Genomic DNA, 17,239 nt, shown 5'->3' with positions numbered 1-17,239 from the left:
GAATTTCTTGAGGAAACAGAAGCTTAACAGTAGCGGAAAATCGCAAATTAAATGGTCATAAAGAAGGAATTCGGCTAAAATCTCGCCAGCTCATCAAGAGAATGAGTCTCGTTCGTTTGCCCGTTTACAATCAAATTAGCCTACAATTTTGTCCAAATCCGGCAGTGCCCGAGCTACGTTTATTTCATATGTCTTATCTGATCCCGATCGAGATTCAGATGATTTGAGCCGAAAATTGTCTGTCAAAAAAATAATCAAAAATAGAAAAACACGAAAAGAGGTGCAACACGAGGACTTCCCATGGGATCACCCATCCTATTACTGGTCTCACCCAAGCATGATTAACTTCGGAGTTCTGATGGGATCCGGTGCATTAGTGCTGGTATGATCGCACCAGACATTGAGTGGGATGTTTATTCTTATATCCTTCGAGTACGTGTGGAGCGGGCATCGATGGACAACACGCGGCACTGCTCTCGCCCAATCAGAACCCTGAAGTTAAGCGTTCTGGCGCGATGACAGAGCTAGGATGGGTGACCTCCCTGTGAAGTCCTCGTGTCTCGACCGTTTACGTAAATTATAGCTAAAACAGTCGAAATAATTTTTTTTAATGAGTTAACCGTCTCCGGAGTAATCTGCGTCATACCCTTCCGCACAGAACCGGCTCAAGAAAACAAAAATCGTTAAATGTTCCCAGAAAATAGAAAAGAAAATAAGAAGAAGAAAATATCGAATGTAAAGCTATTATTATGCTTGGGATACGATAAAATGGAACCGAAATCGAATTTAGAACTTCCTAAGAAGATTTCTCGAGGAAACGGAAGCTTAACAGAAGCGAAAAATCGCAAATTAGAGGGTCTTAGAGAAGAAACTCGGCTAAAATCTCGCCAGCTCATTGTGGAGTAATGAGTCTCGTTCGTTTGTCCGTTTACAATCAAATTAGGCTACAAATTTGTCCAAATCCGGCAGTGCCCGAGCTACGTTGATTTCACATGTCTTATCTGGTCCGATCGAGATCCAAAAATCGTCTGTTACTAATTAATCAAAAATAGAAAAACACGAAAAAGGGTGCAACACGAAAATTTCCCATGGGGTCAATCATCCTAGTACTGCTCTCGCCCAAGCACGCTTAACTTCGGAGTTCTGATGGGATCCGGTGCATTAGTGCGGGTATGATCGCACCCGACATTGAGTGGGATGTTTATTCTTATATCCCTAGAGTACGTGTGGAGCGGGAGGCGATGGACAACACGCAACACTGCTTTCGCCCAATCAGAACAATGACGTTAAGCGTTCTGGCGCGATGGCAGAGCTAGGATGGGTGACCTCCCTGGGAAGTCCTCGTGTCGCGACCGTTTACGTAAATTATTGCTAAAACAGTCGAAATAATTGTTTTTAATGAGTTAACCGTCTCCGAAGTAATCTGCGGCATACCTTTCCGCACAGAACCGGCTGAAGAAAAAAAAAATCGTTAAATGTTCCCAAAAAATAGAAAAAAAAAATAAGAAGAAGAAAATAGCGAATGTAAAGCAATTATTATTCCTGGGATACAATAAAATGGAACCAGAATCGAATTTTGGACTACCTAAACGGATTTCTCGAGGAAACGAAAGCTTAAAAGAAGCGGAAAATCGCAAATTAGAGGATCTTAGAGAAGGAATTCGGCTAAAATCTCGCCAGCTCATTGCGGAGTAATGAGTCTTGTTCGTTTGCCCGTTTACAATCAAATTAGCCTACAATTTTGTCCAAATTCGGCAGTGCCGGAGCTACGTTGATTTCACGTGTCTTATCTGGTCCCGATCGTGTTTCAGATGATTTGAGCCGAAAATCGTCTCTCAACAAGTAATAAAAAATAGAAAAAACACGTAAAGGAGTTCAACACGAGGACTTCCCAGGGGATCACCCATCCTATTACTGGTCTCGTCCAAGAATGCTTAACTTCGGAGTTCTGATGGGATCCGGTGCATTAGTGCTGGTATGATCGCTCCCGACATTGAGTGGGATGTTTACTCTTATATCCCTCGAGTACGTGTGGCGCGAGCGGCGATGGACAACACGCGGCACTGCTCTCGCCCAATAGGAACCATGAAATTAAGCGTTCTGGCGCGATGGCAGAGCTAGGATGGGTGACCTCCCTCGAAAGTCCTCCTGTCGCGACCGTTTACGTAAATTTTAGCTAAAACAGTCGAAATAATTGTTTTTAATGAGTTAACCGTTTCCAGAGTCATCTGCGTCATACCCTTCCGCACAGAACCGGCTCACGACAACAAAAATCGCTAAATATTCCCAGAGAATAGAAAAAAAAATAAGAAGAAGAAAATAGCAAATGTAAAGCTATTATTATGCTTGGGATACGATAAAATGGAATCGGAATCGAATTTAGAACTTCCTAAGCGGATTTCTCGAGGAAACGGAAATTTAACAAAAGCGGAAAATCGCAAATTAGAGGGTCTTAGAGAAGGAATTCGGCTAAAATCTCGCCAGCTCATTGCGGAGTAATGAGTCTCGTTCATTTGCCCGTTTACAATCAAATTAGCCTACAATTTTGTCCAAATCCGGCAGTGCCCGAGCTACGTTGATTTCAAATGTCTTATCAAGTCCCGATCGAGATTCAGATGATTGAGCCAAAAATCGTCTGTCAACAAGTAATAAAAAATAGAAAAACACGAAAAGGGGTGAAACACGAGTACTTCCCAGGGGGTCACCCATCCTAGTACAGCTCTTGCCCAAGCACGCTTAATTTCGTGTTGGTATGATCGCCCAATCTCTGTCAACAAGTTATGATTGGATCCGATGCATTAGTGCTGGTATGATCGCACCCAAAATTGAGTGGGATGTTTATTCCTATATCCCTCGAGTACGTGTGGAGCAGTGGCGATGGACAACACGCGGCACTGCTGTCGGCCAATCAGAACCATGAAGTTAAGCGTTCTTACGCGATGGCAGAGCTAGAAATGGTGACCTCCCTGGGAAGGCCTCGTGTCGCGACCGTTTACTTAAATTATGGATAAAACAGTCGAAATAATTCTTTTTAATGAGTTAACCGTCTCCTGAGTAATATGCGTCATACCCTCAGAACCTGCTCAAGACAACAAAAATCGCTAAATGTTCCAAGAAAATAGAAAAAAAAAAAGAAGAAGAAAATAGCGAATGTAAAACTATTATTATGCCTAGTATACGATAAAATGGAACTGGAATCGAATTTCGGACTTTCTAAGCGGATTTCTCGAGGAAATGGAAGCTTAACAGAAGGGGAAAATCGCAAATTAGAGGGTCTTACAGAAGGAATTCGGCAAAAATCTCGCCAGCTCATTGCGGAGTAATGAGTCTCGTTCGTTTGCCCGTTTACAATCAAATTAGGCTACAATTTTGTCCAAATCCGGAAGTGTCCGAGCTACGTTGATTTCACATGTCTTATCTGGTCCCGTTCGGTATTCAGATGAATTGAGCCGAAAATCGTCTGTCAAGAAGTAATCAAAAATAGAAAAACACGAAAAGGGGTGCAACATGAAGCATCCCATGGGGTCACCCTACTTAGTACTGATCTCGCCGAAGCACGCTTAACTTCGGAGTTCTGATAGGATCCGGTGCATTAGTGCTGGTATGATCACACCCGACATTGAGTGGGATGTTTATTCTTATATTCCTCGAGTACGTGTAGCGCGAGCGGCGATGGACAACACGCGGCACTGCTCTCGCCCAATTAGAACAATGAAATTAAGCGTTCTGGCGCGATGGCAAAGCAAGGATGGATGACCTCCCTAAGAAGTCGTTATGTCGCGACCGTTTACGTAAATTATAGCTAAAACAGTCGAAATAATTGTTTTTAATGAGTTAACCGTCTCCGGAGTATTCTGCGTCATACCTTTCCGCTCAGAACCGGCTCACGACAAAAAACATCGCTAAATGTTCCAAGAAAATAGGAAAAAAATTAGAAGAAAAAAATAGCGAATATAAAGTTATTATTATGCCTGGGATACGATAAAATGCAACCGGAATCGAATTTCGGACTTCCTAAACGGATTTCTCGAGGAAACAGAAACTTAGCCTCCAATTTTTTCCAAATCCGGCAATGCCCGAGCTACGTTGATTTCACATGTCTTATCTGGTCCTGATCGAGATTCAGATGATTTGAGCCGAAAATCTCGGTCAACAAGTTATCAAAAATAGAAAAACACGAAAAGGGGTGCAACACGAGGATTTCCAAGGGGGTCACCCATCCTAGTACTGGTCTCACCCAAGCACGCTTAACTTCGGAGTTCTGATGGGATCCGGTGCATTAGTGCTGGTATGATCGCACCCGACATTGAGTGGGATGTTTTTTCTTATATCCCTTGAGTACGTGTGGCGCGAGAGGTGATGGAAAACACGCGGCATTGCTCTCGCCCAATCAGAACCATGAAGTTAAGCGTTCTGGCGTGATGGCAGAGCTAGGATGGGTGACCTCCCTGTGAAGTCCTCGTGTCTCGACCGTTTACGTAAATTATAGCTAAAACAGTCGAAATAATTTTTTAAATGAGTTAACCGTCACCGGAGTAATCTGCGTCATACCCTTCCGTACAGAACCGGCTCACGACAACAAAAATTGCTAAATGTTCCCAGAATATATAAAAAAAATTAGAAGAAGAAAGCAGCGAATGTGAAGCTATTATTATGCCTGGGATACGATGAAATGGAACCGGAATCAAATTTCGGACTTCCTAAGCGGATTTCTCGAAGAAACGGAAGCTTAACGGAAGCAGAAAATCGCAAATTATAGGGTCTTAGAGAAGGAATTCGGCTAAAATCTTGCCAGCTCATTGCGGAGTAATGAGTCTCATTCGTTTGCCCGTTTACAATCAAATTAGGCTACAATTTTGTCAAAATCCGGCAGTGCCCGATCTACGTTGATTTCACATGTCTTATCTGGTCGATCGAGATTCAGAAGATTTGAGCCAAAAATCGTGTGTAACTAATTAATCAAAAATAGAAAAACACGCGGCACTACTTTCGCCCAATCAGAACCATGACGTTAAGCGTTCTGGCGCGATGGCAAGCTAGGATGGATGACCTCCATGGGAAGTCCTCGTGTCGCGACCGTTTACGTAAATTATTGCTAAAACAGTCGAAATAATTGTTTTTAATGAGTTAACCGTCTCTGGAGTAATCTGCGGCATACCCTTCCGCACAGAACCGGCTCAAGAAAACAAAAATCGTTAAATGTTCCCAGAAAATAGAAAAAAAAAATAAGAAGAAGAAAATAGCGAATGTAAAGCTATTATTATGCTTGGGATACGATAAAATGGAACCGGAATCGAATTTCAGACTACCTAAACGGATTTCTCGAGGAAACGGAAGCTTAACAGAAGCGGAAAATCGCAAATTAGAGGGTCATAGAGAATGAATTCGGCTAAAATCTTGCCAGCTCATTGCGGAGTAATGAGTCTCGTTCGTTTGCCCATTTACAATCAAATTAGCCTACAATTTTGTCCAAATCCAGCAGTGCCCGAGCTACGTTGATTTCACATGTATTATATGGTCCCGATCGAGATTCATATGATTTGAGCCAAAAATCGTCTGTCAAAAAATAATCAAAAATAGAAAAACACGAAAAGGGGTGCAACACGAGGACTTCCCAGGGGGTCACTCATCCTAGTGCTGCTCTCGCCCAAGCACGCTTAGCTTCGGAGTTCTGATGGGATCCGGTGCATTAGTGCTGGTATGATCGCTCCCAACATTTAGTGGGATGTTTATTCTTATATCCCTTGAGTACGTGTGGCGCGAGCTGCGATGGACAACACGCGGCACTGCTCTTGCCCAATCAGAACCATGAAGTTAAGCGTTCTAGCGCGATGGCAGAGCTAGGATGGGTGACCTCCCTCGGAAATCCTCCTGTCGCGACCGTTTACGTAAATTATAGCTAAAACAGTCGAAATAATTTTTTTTAATGAGTTAACCGTTTCCGGAGTCATCTGCGTCATACCCTTCCGCAGAGAACCGGCTCACGACAACAAAAATCGCTAAATATTCCCATAAAATAGAAAAAAAAATAAGAAGAAGAAAATAGCGAATGTAAATTTATTATTATGCCTAAGAAACGATAAAATGGAACTGGAATGGAATTTAGAACTTCCTAAGCAGATTTCTCGAGGAAACGGAAACTTAACAAAAGCGAAAAATCGCAAATTAGAGGGTCTTAGAGAAGGAATTCGGCTAAAGTCTCGCCAGCTCATTGCGGAGTAATGAGTCTCGTTCGTTTGCCAGTTTACAATCAAATTAGGCTACAAATTTGTCCAAATCCGGCAGTGCCCGAGCTACGTCGATTTCACAATTCTTATCTGGTCCCGATCGAGATTCAGATGATTTGAGCCGAAAATCGTCTGTCAACAAGTAATCAAAAATAGAAAAACACGAAAAGGGGTGCAACACGAGGATTTCACAGGGGTCACACATCCTAGTACTGGTCTCACCCACGCACGCTTAACTTCGGAGTTCTGATGGGATCCGGTGCATTAGTGCTGGTATGATCGCACCCGACATTGAGTGGGATGTTTATTCATATACCCCTCGAGTACGTGTGGCGTGAGAGGTGATGGAAAACACGCGGCACTGCTCTCGTCCAATGAGAACCATGAAGTTAAGCGTTCTGGCGTGATGGCAGAGCTAAAATGGGTGACCTTCCTGTGAAGTCCTCGTGTCTCGAACGTTTACGTAAATTATAGCTAAAACAGTCGAAATAATTTTTTTAATGAGTTAACCGTCTCCGGAGTAATCTGCATCATACCCTTCTGCACAGAACCGGCTCACGACAACAAAAATTGCTAAATGTTCCCAGTATATAGAAAAAAAATAAGAAGAAGAAAGCAGCGAATGTGAAGCTATTATTATGCCTGGGATACGATGAAATGGAACCGGAATAAAATTTCGGACTTCCTAAGCGGATTTCTCGAGGAAACAGAAGCTTAACAGAAGCGGAAAATCGCAAATTAGGGGGTCTGCGAGAAGGAATTCGGCTAAAATCTAGCCAGCTCATTGCCGAGTAATGAGTCTCGTTCGTTTGCCCGTTTACAATCAAATTAGGCTACAATTTTTTCAAAATCTGGCAGTGCCCGAGCTACGTTGATTTCACATGTCTTATCTGGTCCGATCGAGATTCAGAAGATTTGAGCCAAAAATCGTCTGTTACTAATTAATCAAAAATAGAAAAACACGCGGCACTGCTTTCGCCCAATCAGAACCATGACGTTAAGCGTTCTGGCGCGATGGCAGAGCTAGGATGGATGACCTCCATGGGAAGTCCTCGTGTCGCGACCGTTTACGTAAATTATTGCTAAAACAGTCGAAATAATTGTTTTTAATGAGTTAACCGTCTCCGGAGTAATCTGCGGCATACCCTTCCGCACAGTACCGGCTCAAGAAAACAAAAGTCGTTAAATGTTCCCAGAAAATAGAAAAAAAAATAAGAAGAAGAAAATAGCGAATGTAAAGCTATTATTATGCCTGGGATACGATAAAATGGCACCGGAATCGAATTTCAGACTACCTAAACGGATTTCTCGAAGAAACGGAAGCTTAACAGAAGCGGAAAATCGCAAATTAGAGGGTCTTAGAGAATGAATTCGGCTAAAATCTTGCCAGCTCATTGCGGAGTAATGAGTGTCGTTCGTTTGCCCGTTTACAATCAAATTAGCTTACAATTTTGTCCAAATCCGACAGTGACGGAGCTACGTTGATTTCACATGTCGTATCTGGTCCCGATCGTGATTCAGATGATTTGAACCGAAAATCGTCTGTCAACAAGTAATCAAAAATAGAAAAAACACGAAAAGGGGTGCAACACGAGGACTTCCCAGGGGATCACCCACCCTATTACTGGTCTCGCCCAAGCACGCTTAACTTCGGAGTTCTGATGGGATCCGGTGCATTAGTGCTGGTATGATCGCTGCCGACATTGAGTGGGATGTTTATTCTTATATCCCTTGAGTACGTGTGGCGCGAGCGGCGATGGACAACACGCGGCAGTGCTCTTGCCCAATTCGAACCATGAAGTTAAGCGTTCTGGCGCGATGGCGGAGCTAGGATGGGTGACCTCTCTCGGAAGTCCTCCTGTCGCGATCGTTTACGTAAATTATAGCTAAAATAGTCAAAATAATTGTTTTTAATGAGTTAACCGTTTCCGGAGTCATCTGCGTCATACCCTTCCGCAGAAAACTGGCTCACGACAACAAAAATCGCTAAATATTCCCAGAAAATAGAAAAAAAAATAAGAAGAAGAAAACAGCGAATGTAAAGCTATTATTATGCCTGAGATACGATAAAATGGAACCGGAATCGAATTTCGGACTTCCTAAGCGGATTTCTCGAGGAAACGGAAGTTTAACAGAAGCGGAAAATAGCAAATTTGAGGGTCTTAGAGAAGGAATTCGGCTAAAATCTTGCCAGCTCATTGCGGAGAATGAGTCTCGTTCGTTTGCCCATTTACAATCGAATTAGCCTAAAATTTTGTCCAAACCCGGCAGTGCCCGAGCTACGTTGATTTCACATGTCTTATCTGGTCCCAATCGAGATTCTGATGATTTGAGCCAAAAATCGTCTGTCAACAAGTAATCAAAAATAGAAAAACACGAAAAGGGGTGCAACAAGAGGATTTCCCAGGGGTCACCCATCCTAGTACTGGTCTCACCCTCGCACGCTTAACTTCGGAGTTTTGATGGGATACGGTGCATTAGTGCTGGTATGATCGCACCCGACAATGATTGGAACGTTTATTCTTATATCCCTCGAGTACGTGTGGAGCGGGCGGCGACGGACAACATGCGGCACTGCTCTCGCCCAATCAGAACCAAGAAGTTAAGCGTTCTGGCACGATGGCAGAGCTAGGATGGGCGACCACCCTGGGAAGACCTCGTGTCGCGACCGTTTACGTAAATTATGGATAAAAAAGTCGAAATAATTGTTTTTAATGAGTTAACCGTCTCCGGAGTAATCTGCGTCATATCCTTCCGCACAGAACAGGCTCACGACAACAAAAATCGCTAAATGTTCCAAGAAAATAGGAAAAAAAAAATTATAAGAGGAAAATAGCGAATGCAAAGCTATTATTATGCCTGAGATACGATAAAATGGAACCAGAATCGAATTTCGGACTTCCTAAACGGATTTCTCGAGGAAACAGAAGCTTAAAAGTAGCGGAAAATCACAAATTAGATATTCTTAGAGAAGGAATTCGGCTAAAATCTCGCCATCTCATTGTGGAGTAATGAGTCACGTTCGTTTGCCCGTTTACAATCAAATTAGGCTACAATTTTGTCCAAATCTGACTGTGCCCGAGCTACGTTGATTTCACATGTCTTATTTGGCCCCGATCGAAATTCAGATGATTTGAGCCAAAAATTGTTTGTCAACAAGTAACCAAAAATAGAAAAAAACGAAAAAGGTTGAAACACGAGGACTTCCCAGTGGATCACCCATCCTAGTACTGGTCTCACCCAAGCACGCTTAGCTTCGGAGTTCTGATGGGATTTGATGCATTAGTGCTGGTATGATCGCACCCGACATTGAGTGGGATGTTTATTTTTATATCCCTCGAGTACGTGTGGAGCGGGCGGCGATGGACAACACGCGGCACTGCTCTCGCCCAATCAGAACCATGAATTTAAGCGTTCTGGCGCGATGGCAGAGCTAGGATGGGTGACCTCCCTGGGAAGTCCTAATAATTGTTTTTAAAGAGTTAACCGTTTCCGGAGTAATCTGCGTCATATCCTTCCGCTCAGAACCGGCTCACGACAACAAAAATCGCTAAATGTTTCTCGAAAATAGAAAAAAAATAAGAATAAGAAAATAGCGAATGTAAAGCTATTATTATGCCTGGGATACGATAAAATGGAACCGAAATCGAATTTAGGACTTCCTAAGCGGATTTGTCGAGGAAACAGAAGCTTAACAGAAGCGGAAAATCGCAAATTAGAGGGTCTTATAGAAAGATTTTGGCTAAAACCTCGCCATCTCATTGCGGAGTAATGAGTCCCGTTCGTTTGCCCGTTTACTATCAAATTAGCCTACAATTTTGTCCGGAGTGATCTGCGTCATACCCTTCCGCACAGAACCGACTCACGACAAAAAAAAATCACTAAATTTTCCCAGAAAATAGTAAAAAAAATAAGAAGAAGAAAATAGCGAATGTAAAGCTATTATTATGCCTGAGATACGATAAAATGGAACCGGAATTGAATTTCGGACTTCCTAAGCGGATTTCTCGAGGAAACGGAAGTTTAACAGAAGCGGAAAATCACAAATTAGAGGGTCTTATAGAAGGAATTCGGCTGAAATCTCGCAGGCTTATTGCGGAGTAATGAGTCTCGTTCGTTTGCCCGTTTACAAACAAATTAGGCAACAATTTTGTCCAAATCCGGCATTGCCCGAGCTACGTTGATTTCACATGTCTCATCTGGTCCCGATCGAGATTCAGAAGAATTGAGCCGAAAATCGTCTGTCAACAAGTAATCAAAAATAGAAAAACACGAAAAGGGGTGCAACACGAGGACTTCCCATGGGGTCACCCATCCTAGTATTGCTCTCGCCCAAGCTCCCTTAACTTCGGAGTTCTGATGGGATCCGGTTCATTAGTGCTGGTATGATCGCCCACGACATTGAGTGGGATGTTTATTAATATATCCCTCGAGTACGTGTGGAGCGGGCGGCGATGGACAACACGTGGCACTGCTCTCGCCCAATCAGAACCATGAAGTTAAGCGTTCTGGCGCGATGGCAGAGCTAGGATGGGTGACCTCCCTGGGAAGTCCTCGTGCCGCGACCGTTTACGTCAATTATAGCTAAAACAGTCGAAATAATTGTTTTTAATGAGTTAACCGTCTCCGGAGTAATCTGCGTCATACCCTTCCGCACAGGACCGGCTCACGACAACAAAAATCGTTAAATGTTCCCAGAAAATAGAAAAAAACAAGAAGAAGAAAATAGCGAATGTAAAGCTATTATTATGCCTGGGATACGATAAAATAAAACCAGAATCGAATTTTGGACTTCCTAAGCGGATTTCTCGAGGAAACGGAAGCTTAACAGAAGCGGAAAATCGCAAATTAGAGTGTCTTAGAGAAGGAATTCGGCTAAAATCACTCCAGCTCATTGCGGAGTAATGAGTCTCGTTCATTTGCCCGTTTACAATAAAATTAGGCTACAATTTTGTCCAAATCCGGCAATGCACTAGCTACGTTGATTTCACATGTCTTATCTGGTCCCGATCGAGATTCAGATGATTTGAGCCGAAAATCGTCTGTCAACAAGTAATCAAAAATAGATAAACACGAAAAGAGGTGCAACACGAGGACTTCCTAGGGGGTCACCCATCTTAGTACTACTCTCGCCCAAGCACGCTTAACTTCGGAGTTCTGATGGGATCCGGTGCATTAGTGCTGGTATGATCGCACCCGACACTGAGTGGGATGTTTATTCTTATATCCCTCGAGTACGTGTGGAGCGGGCGGCGATGGACAACACGCGGCACTGCTCTTGCCCAATCAGAACCATGAAGTTACGCGTTCTGGCGCGATGGCAGAGTTAGGATGTGTGACCTCCCTGGGAAGTCCTCGTGTCGCGACCGCTTACGTAAATTATGGCTAAAACAGTCGAAATAATTGTTTTTAATGAGTTAATCGTCTCCGGATTAATCTGCGTCATACCATTCCGCACAGAACCAGCTAACGACAACAAAAATCGCTTAAAGTTCCCAGGAAATAGAAAAAAAATAAAAATAATAAAATTGCGAATGTAAAGCTATTATTATGCCTGGGATACGATAAAATGGAACCGGAATATAATTTCAGACTTCCTAAGCGGATTTCTCGAGGAAACAAAAGCTTAACAGAAGCGGAAAATCGCAAATTAGAGGGTCTTAGAAAAGAAATTCGGCTAAAATCTCGCCAGCTCATTGCGGAGTAATGAGTCTCGTTGGTTTAACCGTTTACAATCAAATTAGGCTACAATTTTGTCCAAATCCGGAAGTGTCCGAGCTACGTTGTTTTTCACATGTCTTATCTAGTCCCGATCGTGATTCAGATGATTTGAGCAGAAAATCGTCTGTCAACAAGTAATAAAAAATAGAAAAACACGAAAAAGGGTGCAACATGAAGACTTCCCAGGGGGTCACCCATCCTAGTACTGCCGTCGCCCAAGCACGCTTAACTCCGGAGTTCTGATGGGATCCGATGCATTAGTGCTGGTATGATCGCACCCGACATTGAGTGGGATGTTTATTCTTATATCCCTCGAGTTCGTGTTGAGCGGGCGGCTATGGACAACACGCGGCACTGCTCTCACCCAATCAGAACCATGAAGTTAAGCGTTCTGGTGCAATGGCAGAGCTAGGATGGATGACCTCCTTGGGAAGTCCTCTTGTCGCGACCGTTTACGTAAATTCTGGATAAAACAGTCGAAATAATTCTTTTTAATGAGTTAACCGTCTCCGGAGTAATATGCGACATACCCTTCTGCACAGAACCGGCTCACGACAACAAAAATCGCTAAATGTTCCCAGAAAATAGAAAAAGAATAAGAATAAGAAAATAGCGAATGTAAAGCTATTATTATGCCTGGGATACGATAAAATGGAACCAGATCGAATTTCGGACTTCCTAAGCGGATTTCTCGAGGAAACGAAAGCTTAACAGAAGCGGAAAATCGCAAATTAGAGGGTCTTAGAGAAGGAATTCGGCTAAAATCTCGCCAGCTCATTGCGGAGTAATGAGTCTCGTTCGTTTGCCCGTTCACAATCGAATTAGCCTACAATTTTGTCCAAATCCAGCAGTGCCCGAGCCACGTTGATTTCACATGTCTTATCTGGTCCCGATCGAGATTCAGATGATTTGAGCCGAAAATCGTCTGTCCAAAAGTAATCAAAAATTGAAAAACACGAAAAAGAGTGTAACACGAGGACTTTCCATGGGGTCACCCATCCTAGTACTGCTCTCAGCCAAGCACACTTAACTTCGGAGTTCTTATGGGATCCGGTGCATTAGTGCTAGTATGATCGCACACGACATCGAGTGGGATGTTTATTATTATATCCTTCGAGTACGTGTGGAGCGGACGGCGATGGACAACACGCGGCACTGTTCTCGCCCAATCAGAACCATGAAGTTAAGCGTTATGGCGCGATGGCAGAGCTAGGATGGGTGACCTCCTTGGGCAGTCCTCGTGTCGCGACCGTTTACGTAAATTATGGCTAAATAGTCGAAATAATTATTTTTAATGAGTTAACCGTCTCCGGAGTAATCTACGTTATACCCTTCCGCAGAGAACTGGCTCACGACAACAAAAATTGCTAAATGTTCCTAGAAAATAGGAAAAAAAATAACTAGAAGAAAATAACGAATGTAAAGCTATTATTATTCCTGGGATACGATAAAATGGAATCGGAATCGAATTTCGGACTTCCTAAACGGATTTCTCGAGAAAACAGAAGCTTAACAGAAGCGGAAAATCGCAAATTAGAGGGTCTTAGAGAAAGAATTCGGCTAAAATCTCGCCAGCTCATTGCGGAGTGATGATTCTCGATCGTTTGCCCGTTTATAATAAAATTAGGCTTCAATTTTGTCCAAATCCGGCAGTACCCGAGCTATGCAGATTTCACATGTCTTATCTAGTCCCGATCGAGATTCAGATGATTTGAGCCGAAAATCGTTTGTCAACAAGTAATCAAAAATAGAAAAACACGAAAAAGGGTGCAACACGAGGACTTTCCAGGGGGTCACCCATCCTAGTAGTGCTCTCTCCCAAGCACGCTTAACTTCGGAGTTATGATGGGATCCGGTGCATTAGTGCTGGTATGATCGCTCCCGACATTGAGTGGGATGTTTATTCTTATATCGCTTAAGTACGTGTGGAGCGGGCGGCGATGGACAACACGCGGCACTGCTCTCGCCCAGTAAGAGCCATGAAGTTAAGCGTTCTTGCGCGATGGCAGAGAGCTAGGATGGGTGTCCTCCTTGGGAAGTCCTCGTGTCGCGACCGTTAACGTAAATTATGGATAAAACAGTCGAAATAATTGTTTATAATGAGTTAAACGTCTCCGGAGTAATCTACATAATACCCTTCCGCACAAAACCGGCTCACGAAAACAAAAATCGCTAAATGTTCGCAGAAAATAGAAAAAAAATAAGAAGAAGAAAATATGAATGTAAAGCTATTATTATGCCTGGGATACGATAAAATGGAACCGAAATCGAATTTCGAACTTACTAAGCGGATTTCTCGAGGAAACGGAAGCTTAACAGAAGCGATAAATCGCAAATTAGAGAGTCTTAGAGAAGGAATTCGGCTAGGATGGGTGACCTCCCTGGGAAGACCTCGTGTCGCGACCGTTTACGTAAATTATGGATAAAACAGTCGAAATAATTATTTTTAATGAGTTAACCGTCTCCGGAGTAATCTGCATGATACCCCCTTCCGTACAGAACCGGCTCACGTCAACAAAAATCGATAAATGTTCCCACAAAATAGAAAAAAAATAAGAAGAAGAAATAGCGAATGTAAAGCTATTATTATGCCTGAGATACGATAAAATGGAACCGGAATCGAATTTAGAACTTCCTAAGCGGATTTCTCGAGGAAACGGAAGCTTAACAGAAGCGGTAAATCGCAAATTAGAGGGTCTTAGAGAAGGAATTCGGCTAAAATCTCGTCAGCTCATTACGTAGTAATGAGTCTTGTTCGTTTGCCCGTTTACAATCAAATTAGCCTACAATTTTGTCTAAATCCGGCACTGCCCGAGCTACGTTGATTTCTCATGTCTTATCTGGTCCCGATCCAGATTCAGATGATTTGAGCCAAAAATCGTCTGTCAACAAGTAATCAAAAATAGAAAAACACGAAAAGGGGTGCAATACGAGGACTTTCCAGGGGGTCACCCATCTTAGTACTGCTCTCTCCCAAGCAAGCTTAACTTCGGAGTTATGATGGGATCCGGTGCATTAGTGCTGGTATGATAGCACCCGACATTGAGTGGGATGTTTATTAATATATCCCTCGAGTACGTGTGGAGCGGGCGGCAATGGACAACACGCGGCACTGCTCTCGCCCAATCATAACCATGAAGTTAAGCGTTCTTGCGCGATGGCAGAGAGCTAGGATGGGTGTCCTCCTTGGGAAGTCCTCGTGTCGCGACCGTTAACGTAAATTATGGATAAAACAGTCGAAATAATTTTTTATAATGAGTTAAACATCTCCGGAGTAATCTACATAATACCCTTCCGCACAGAACCACAGAACCGGCTCACGACAACAAAAATCGCTAAATGTTCGCAGAAAATAGAAAAAAAAATAAGAAGAAGAAAATAGTGAATGTAAAGCTATTATTATGCCTGGGATACGATAAAATGGAACCGAAATCAAATTTCGAACTTACTAAGCGGATTTCTCGAGGAAACGGAAGCTTAACAGAAGCAAAAAATCGCAAATTAGAGAGTCTTAGAGAAGAAATTCGGCTAAAATCTCGTCAGCTCATTGCGGAGTAATTAGTCTCGTTTTGTTGCCCGTTTACAATAAAATTAGGCTACAATTTTGTCCAAATCCGGCAGTGCCCGAGCTACGTTGATTTCACATGTCTTATCTGATCCAGATCGAGATTCAGATGATTTGAGCCGAAAATCGTCTGTCAACAAGAAATCAAAAATAGAAAAACACGAAAAGGGGTGCCAACACGAGGACTTCCCAGGGGGTCACCCATTCTAGTACTGCTCTCGCCCAAGCACGCTTAACTTCGCAGTTCTGATGGGATCCGGGGCATTAGTGCTGGTATGATGGCACCCGACATTGAGTGGGATGTTTATTCTTATATCCCTCGAGTACGTGTGGAGCGGGCGGCGATGGACAACACGCGGCAGTACTCTCGCCCAATCAGAACCATGAAGTTAGCGTTCTGGAGCGATGGCAGAGCTAGGATGGGTGACCTCCCTGGGAAATCCTCGTGTCGCGACCGTTTACGTAAATTAGGGCTAAAACAGTCGAAATAATTGTTTTTAATGAGTTAACCGTCTCCGGAGTAATCTGCGTCATACCCTTCAGTACAGAACCGGTTCACGACAACAAAAATCGCTAAATGTTCCCAGAAAATAGAAAAAAAAATAATAAGAAGAAAATAGCGAATGTAAAGCTATTATTATGCCTGAGATCCGATAAAATGGAACAGGAATCGAATTTCGTACTTCTTAAGCGGATTTCTCGAGGAAACGAAAGCTTAACAGAAGCGGAAAATCGCAAATTAGAGGGTCTTAGAGAAGGAATTCGGCTAAAATCTCGCCAGCTCATTGCGGAGTAATGAGTCTCGTTTGTTTGCCCGTTTACAATCAAATTAGCCTACAATTTTGTCCAAATCCGGCAGTGCACGAGTTACGTTGATTTCACACGTCTTATCTGGTCCCGATCGAGATTCAGATGATTTGAGCCGAAAATCATATGTCAAAAATTAATAAAAAATAGAAAAACACAAATAGGGGTGCAACACGAGGACTTTCGAGGGGTCACCCATCCTAGTACTGCTCTCGCCCAAGCACGCTTAACTTCCGAGTTCTGATGGGATCCGGAGCATTAGTGCTAGTATGATCGCACCCGACATTGAGTGGGATGTTTATTCTTATATCCCTCGAGTACGTGTGGAGCGGGCGACGATGGACAACATGCGGAACTGATCTCGCCCAATCATAACCAGGAAGTAAAGCGTTCTGTCACGATGGCAGAGCTAGGATGGGTGACCTCCCTGGGAAGACCTCGTGTCGCGACCGTTTATGTAAATTATGGATAAAACAGTCGAAATAATTGTTTTTAATGAGTTAACCGTCCCCGGAGTAATATGTGTCATACCCTTCCGCACATAACCGGCTCACGAGAACAAAAATCGCTAAATGTTCGCAGAAAATAGGAAAAAAATAAGAAGAAGGAAATAGCGAATGTAAAGCTATTATTATAAACCTAAGATACGATAAAATGGAACCGGAATCGAATTTCAAACTTCCTAAGCGGATTCTCGAGGAAACGAAATCTTAACTGAAGCAGTGAATCGCAAATTAGAGGGTCTTACACAAGGAATTCGGCTAAAATCTCGTCAGCTCATTGCGTACTAATGAGTCTCGTTCGTTTGCCCGTTTACAATCAAACTAGCCTAAAATTTTGTCCAAATCCTGCAGTGCCCGAGCTACGTTGATTTTACAAGTCTTATCTGGTCCCGATCGAGATTCAGATGATTTGATCC

General features: G+C 43.1%; 15 non-coding genes and 3 pseudogenes across 15 annotated transcripts; all 18 read right to left on the bottom strand.

The window, feature by feature from the left end:
* Positions 1-277: 277 nt before the first annotated feature.
* On the bottom strand, positions 278-396 carry LOC142509006 (5S ribosomal RNA). Its single transcript, XR_012807199.1, has one exon. It is a non-coding gene; the product is annotated as a 5S ribosomal RNA (ribosomal RNA).
* A 669-nt stretch (positions 397-1,065) lies between these two features.
* On the bottom strand, positions 1,066-1,184 carry LOC142515883 (5S ribosomal RNA). The gene has a single exon (XR_012811702.1). It is a non-coding gene; the product is annotated as a 5S ribosomal RNA (ribosomal RNA).
* Positions 1,185-1,870: 686 nt separating this feature from the next.
* On the bottom strand, positions 1,871-1,989 carry LOC142511101 (5S ribosomal RNA; annotated as a pseudogene).
* Positions 1,990-3,497: 1,508 nt separating this feature from the next.
* LOC142512044 (5S ribosomal RNA) lies at positions 3,498-3,615 on the bottom strand (annotated as a pseudogene).
* Positions 3,616-4,183: 568 nt separating this feature from the next.
* Positions 4,184-4,302, bottom strand: LOC142513698 (5S ribosomal RNA). Its single transcript, XR_012809630.1, has one exon. It is a non-coding gene; the product is annotated as a 5S ribosomal RNA (ribosomal RNA).
* A 1,291-nt stretch (positions 4,303-5,593) lies between these two features.
* Positions 5,594-5,712, bottom strand: LOC142516077 (5S ribosomal RNA). Its single transcript, XR_012811891.1, has one exon. It is a non-coding gene; the product is annotated as a 5S ribosomal RNA (ribosomal RNA).
* Positions 5,713-6,396: 684 nt separating this feature from the next.
* LOC142506864 (5S ribosomal RNA) lies at positions 6,397-6,514 on the bottom strand. The gene has a single exon (XR_012805139.1). It is a non-coding gene; the product is annotated as a 5S ribosomal RNA (ribosomal RNA).
* Positions 6,515-7,807: 1,293 nt separating this feature from the next.
* Positions 7,808-7,926, bottom strand: LOC142517088 (5S ribosomal RNA). Its single transcript, XR_012812848.1, has one exon. It is a non-coding gene; the product is annotated as a 5S ribosomal RNA (ribosomal RNA).
* Positions 7,927-8,609: 683 nt separating this feature from the next.
* On the bottom strand, positions 8,610-8,727 carry LOC142510292 (5S ribosomal RNA). Its single transcript, XR_012808415.1, has one exon. It is a non-coding gene; the product is annotated as a 5S ribosomal RNA (ribosomal RNA).
* Positions 8,728-9,413: 686 nt separating this feature from the next.
* On the bottom strand, positions 9,414-9,532 carry LOC142511611 (5S ribosomal RNA; annotated as a pseudogene).
* Positions 9,533-10,505: 973 nt separating this feature from the next.
* Positions 10,506-10,624, bottom strand: LOC142507049 (5S ribosomal RNA). Its single transcript, XR_012805316.1, has one exon. It is a non-coding gene; the product is annotated as a 5S ribosomal RNA (ribosomal RNA).
* Positions 10,625-11,306: 682 nt separating this feature from the next.
* On the bottom strand, positions 11,307-11,425 carry LOC142508915 (5S ribosomal RNA). The gene has a single exon (XR_012807112.1). It is a non-coding gene; the product is annotated as a 5S ribosomal RNA (ribosomal RNA).
* Positions 11,426-12,109: 684 nt separating this feature from the next.
* On the bottom strand, positions 12,110-12,228 carry LOC142506299 (5S ribosomal RNA). Its single transcript, XR_012804594.1, has one exon. It is a non-coding gene; the product is annotated as a 5S ribosomal RNA (ribosomal RNA).
* A 682-nt stretch (positions 12,229-12,910) lies between these two features.
* Positions 12,911-13,029, bottom strand: LOC142509586 (5S ribosomal RNA). The gene has a single exon (XR_012807753.1). It is a non-coding gene; the product is annotated as a 5S ribosomal RNA (ribosomal RNA).
* A 683-nt stretch (positions 13,030-13,712) lies between these two features.
* Positions 13,713-13,831, bottom strand: LOC142509454 (5S ribosomal RNA). The gene has a single exon (XR_012807627.1). It is a non-coding gene; the product is annotated as a 5S ribosomal RNA (ribosomal RNA).
* A 1,036-nt stretch (positions 13,832-14,867) lies between these two features.
* On the bottom strand, positions 14,868-14,986 carry LOC142510058 (5S ribosomal RNA). Its single transcript, XR_012808196.1, has one exon. It is a non-coding gene; the product is annotated as a 5S ribosomal RNA (ribosomal RNA).
* A 694-nt stretch (positions 14,987-15,680) lies between these two features.
* LOC142517261 (5S ribosomal RNA) lies at positions 15,681-15,800 on the bottom strand. Its single transcript, XR_012813015.1, has one exon. It is a non-coding gene; the product is annotated as a 5S ribosomal RNA (ribosomal RNA).
* A 683-nt stretch (positions 15,801-16,483) lies between these two features.
* On the bottom strand, positions 16,484-16,601 carry LOC142507164 (5S ribosomal RNA). The gene has a single exon (XR_012805426.1). It is a non-coding gene; the product is annotated as a 5S ribosomal RNA (ribosomal RNA).
* Positions 16,602-17,239: the final 638 nt, after the last annotated feature.

Source organism: Primulina tabacum, chromosome 10, assembly GCF_025594145.1.
Source record: "Primulina tabacum isolate GXHZ01 chromosome 10, ASM2559414v2, whole genome shotgun sequence".
Lineage (NCBI taxonomy): Eukaryota > Viridiplantae > Streptophyta > Magnoliopsida > Lamiales > Gesneriaceae > Primulina > Primulina tabacum.
The sequence above is the reverse complement of the archived record's forward strand: the minus strand, read 5'-3'. Positions and strand labels throughout refer to the sequence as shown.